This window comes from Crinia signifera, chromosome 8 (assembly GCF_055691185.1).
Source record: "Crinia signifera chromosome 8, ASM5569118v1, whole genome shotgun sequence".
NCBI lineage: Eukaryota > Metazoa > Chordata > Amphibia > Anura > Myobatrachidae > Crinia > Crinia signifera.
The window spans coordinates 160,571,674-160,577,104 of NC_139224.1; positions in this window are offsets into that span (position 1 = coordinate 160,571,674).

Consider the following 5,431-nt stretch of genomic DNA (forward strand, 5'->3'; position numbering starts at 1 on the left):
CACCCTCCTCTTTAGTCCCCCTTATGCCCACACACCCCTATCACTACCCAGCCTCCTGTTTTCCTGTGTTGTGACCTCTGCCAGTGGGGAGCCGCTGACTCAAAAACACCATACTATACTATTGCACACACACACACCTAAACAACATGCACACACAGCCCCCCACCCCACACCCACAAAATGTCACTGTACCATCCACACTATCAATGTACATCTTACTCTGTAACCGCTTTTTAATTAAACAAAACAATACACACCCCCTTCCACATCATATGCTCTCTATTTAACACATTTCACCTATAACTCAAGTTGCAATACAGGCATCTGTCATACAATTCTAACCATCTTTCTCATATACAAATGTTCACAAATTAAGGGGGCGCAGCCCCTTACGACGGTGTGAAGAGCGCCCGTAGGGCGCGATGAATCACCTAGTTAATATATATACAGTGTCTGTGCATAGGGGTGAGGGTTGTGTATATATTATATATACAGTATTTATTTACATAGGGGTGAGGATTGTGTTGTATATATGATATGTATTTGTGTATATAGAGGTGAGGGTTGTGTATATATTCTATATAAAGTATCTGTGTATAGGGGTGAGGGGTGTGTGTGTGTGTATCTCTTATATATTTGGCTACATCTGTCACTCAAAGTGTGTCTGAAGCTGTAACGCTGGGTGGAGCCTCTGACTCACATGACTGACTCACATGACAGAGAACCAGCCCACCCTCTGCCTTTCCATGTTACACAGCAAAGACACAGCTACTCACCAGACACACCAGGTGAGCGCCCCACACCTCCATACCTCCCAACATGACCCTCTCCAGGAGGGACAGAATGCTCTGTTTGTGGACTTCCATCTTAATATATGATTGTCATCACCTGTTTTAAACAGGGTAATTGATAAGAAAGGTGTTTAAGCACAGGTGATGGTAATCCATAAATTAAGAAGAAAGTCCAGAAACAGAGCAATGTGTCCCTCCTGGAGAGGGTCATGTTGGGTATGCACCTCCCCCCCCCCCCCATTCACGGCAACCCCACGATTAAATGGCACATGCAAAACACTGACATGGCTATGGTCGACAATGAAAAAGGTTGACGATTTATTTTTCACTTTTTCAATGTTTTCATATTCATTCTCATGTGTCGACATGGACACCAATGAAGTGCCACACTTATGTCAACATTTACATGTGTTGACCTTTCTGTGTTGATTTTTTCTTGTAGCAATTTTTTCCCAGTGACAACTATGTGCACGTCAACCTACACATCATCAACCAATTCTTTGTATAATATATAACACCTGTTCTGTTTTACTGTAGGTGTTTTAAGTCAGATCTTTTACTGCTACTATTACTGTTTGTGTAAATGCATTCTGAATGACAGCAACATCCTACCATCCTTCTACAAGAATATATAACCAAATAGGTGATTCATCGCACCCCGTGCCCCCCTCTCCCACAATTCACGGACCCCCCGCGCACCCCCCTCCCACGATTCACGTCACCCCCCGCACACCCCCCCTCCCGCAATTCGCAACCCCCCCCCCCTCCCGCAATTCACGCCCCCTCCCACGCTTTGCAGACCCCCGCCCTCTCCCGCGATTCGCGGACACCTGCGCCCCCTCCCTCCCTTGATTCACGGCACCCCCCGCGCCCCTCCCACAATTCACGGCACCCCTAAGCCCCTCTTTAGTCCCCCGTATACTCACACACCCCTATCACTACCCAGCTTCCTGCTCTCCTGAACCGTAACTTCCATCACTGGGGAGTCGCTGACGCTGTTTTGCCCACATGCCCCTATCATGCCTCATAGCCCAGCCTCCTGCTCTCATGGACACTAAATCCCACCCAGTAGGAGGAGACACTGACTCATGGCCACCATCCTGTACTCCTGTATTGCCACACTGGACCCTCACCCACTGGCAGAAGCTGCACAGTATCTCCCACCCTCCTCTTTAGTCCCCCTTATGCCCACACACCCCTATCACTACCCAGCCTCCTGTTTTCCTGTGTTGTGACCTCTGCCAGTGGGGAGCCGCTGACTCAAAAACACCCTACTATACTATTGCACACACACACACACACCTAAACAACATGCACACACAGCCCCCCACCCCACACCCACAAAATGTCACTGTACCATCCACACTATCAATGTACATCTTACTCTGTAACCGCTTTTTAATTAAACAAAACAATACAATACACACCCCCTTTCACATCATATGCTCTCTATTTAACACATTTCACCTATAACTCAAGTTGCAATACAGGCATCTGTCATATAATTCTAACCATCTTTCTCATATACAAATGTTCACAAATTAAGGGGGCGCAGCCCCTTACGACGGTGTGAAGAGCGCCCGTAGGGCGCGATGAATCACCTAGTATATATATATATATATATATATACTAGGTGATTCATCGCGCCCTACGGGCGCTCTTCACACCGTCGTAAGGGGCTGCGCCCCCTTAATTTGTGAACATTTGTATATGAGAAAGATGGTTAGAATTGTATGACAGATGCCTGTATTGCAACTTGAGTTATAGGTGAAATGTGTTAAATAGAGAGCATATGATGTGAAAGGGGGTGTGTATTGTTTTGTTTAATTAAAAAGCGGTTACAGAGTAAGATGTACATTGATAGTGTGGATGGTACAGTGACATTTTGTGGGTGTGGGGTGGGGGGCTGTGTGTGCATGTTGTTTAGGTGTGTGTGTGTGTGTGCAATAGTATAGTAGGGTGTTTTTGAGTCAGCGGCTCCCCACTGGCAGAGGTCACAACACAGGAAAACAGGAGGCTGGGTAGTGATAGGGGTGTGTGGGCATAAGGGGGACTAAAGAGGAGGGTGGGAGATACTGTGCAGCTTCTGCCAGTGGGTGAGGGTCCAGTGTGGCAATACAGGAGTACAGGATGGTGGCCATGAGTCAGTGTCTCCTCCTACTGGGTGGGAGTTAGTGTCCATGAGAGCAGGAGGCTGGGCTATGAGGCATGATAGGGGCATGTGGGCAAAACAGCGTCAGCGACTCCCCAGTGATGGAAGTTACGGTTCAGGAGAGCAGGAAGCTGGGTAGTGATAGGGGTGTGTGAGTATACGGGGGACTAAAGAGGGGCTTAGGGGTGCCGTGAATTGTGGGAGGGGCGCGGGGGGTGCCGTGAATCAAGGGAGGGAGGGGGCGCAGGTGTCCGCGAATCGCGGGAGAGGGCGGGGGTCTGCAAAGCGTGGGAGGGGGCGTGAATTGCGGGAGGGGGGGGGTTGCGAATTGCGGGAGGGGGGGTGTGCGGGGGTGACGTGAATCGTGGGAGGGGGGTGCGCGGGGGGTCCGTGAATTGTGGGAGAGGGGGGCACGGGGTGCGATGAATCACCTATTTGGTTATATATTCTTGTAGAAGGATGGTAGGATGTTGCTGTCATTCAGAATGCATTTACACAAACAGTAATAGTAGCAGTAAAAGATCTGACTTAAAACACCTACAGTAAAACAGAACAGGTGTTATATATTATACAAAGAATTGGTTGATGATGTGTAGGTTGACGTGCACATAGTTGTCACTGGGAAAAAATTGCTACAAGAAAAAATCAACACAGAAAGGTCAACACATGTAAATGTTGACATAAGTGTGGCACTTCATTGGTGTCCATGTCAACACATGAGAATGAATATGAAAACATTCAAAAAAGAAAAATAAATCTTCAAAAACTCATGTCAACCTTTTTCATTGTCGACCATAGGCGTGTCAGTGTTTTGCAAGTGCCATTTAATCCTTAAGGGGTGGGGGTGAGGGAGGAGGTGAGGGGTGTCCGCGAATCACGGGAGGAGGGAGGGGGGGTCGCGGGGGGGTGTGGGTGCCGCGAATCGTGGGAGGGGGGGACGCAGGGAGTTGCAGTGAATCGTGGGAGGGTGAGTCGCGGGGGCGGGGGGTTTGCAGCAATGACAGGGGGTGGGGGGTACCGCGAACCGCGGGAGGGGGGGCCCGGGGGGGTTGGCGCAAATCGTGGGAGGGGGGGTCAGGGGTGGGGCCGCGAATTGCGGGGGGTGTGCTGCGAATCGCGGGAGGGGGGTCGCCGGGGGGTGCCGCGAATCGCCACAAGAAAAAATCAACACAGAAAGGTCAACACATGTAAATGTTGACATAAGTGTGGCACTTCATTGGTGTCCATGTCGACACATGAGAATGAATATGAAAACATTGAAAAAGTGAAAAATAAATCGTCAACCTTTTTCATTGTCGACCATAGCCATGTCAGTGTTTTACATGTGCCATTTAATCGTGGGGTTGCCGTGAATGGGGGGGGGGGGGGAGGTGCATACCTCCCAACATGACCCTCTCCAGGAGGGATACATTGCTCTGTTTCTGGACTTTCTTCTTAATTTATGGATTACCATCACCTGTGCTTAAACACCTTTCTTATCAATTACCCTGTTTAAAACAGGTAATGACAATCATATATTAAGATGGAAGTCCACAAACAGAGCATTCTGTCCCTCCTGGAGAGGGTCATGTTGGGAGGTATGGAGGTGTGGGGCGCTCACCTGGTGTGTCTGGTGAGTAGCTGTGTCTTTGCTGTGTAACATGGAAAGGCAGAGGGTGGGCTGGTTCTCTGTCATGTGAGTTAGTCATGTGAGTCAGAGGCTCCACCCAGCGTTACAGCTTCAGACACACTTTGAGTGACAGATGTAGCCAAATATATAAGAGATATAGTATCTGTGCATAGGAGTGACGGTTGTGTATATATTATATATACAGTTGTGTATATAGGGGTGATGGTTGTGAATATATTTTATATAAAGTATCTGTGTATAGGGTGAGGGTTGTCTGTATATAGAATATATACACAGTATCTGTGTATAGGGTGAGGGTTATGTATATATTATATATACAGTATTTGTGTATATAGGGGTGAGGGTTGTGTATATATTCTATATAAAGTATCAGTGTATAGGGTGAGGGTTGTGTATATATAGACTATATACACAGTATCTGTGTATAGGGTGAGGGTTATGTATAAATTATATATACAGTATTTGTGTATATAGGGGTGAGGGTTGTTGTACATAGAATATATACAAGGTATCTAGTATAGGGTGAGGGTTGTGTGTGTATATAGAATAAATACACAGTATCTGTGTTTAGGGGTGAGGGTCATTTATATATTACATTACAGTCACTGTATATGCATATACCATAACCACACACAAACTGAGCTGGTTGATCACAGTCAGACACAATAACAAGAACCAGCCGCCACACCCGGCCACCCTATTGGACGTCTCGGCCAAGCAGGCCCGCTGTGATTGGATGAAGCGCGAACGGCTTGTACATTTCAGCCAATCAGGAGCTGGTCCCAGAAGCATCCTGGCCAGTGGCAGCCCCAGAATCGGTAAGAGGCGGGCCCAGGGGACGCACCCATTGGCTGGCGT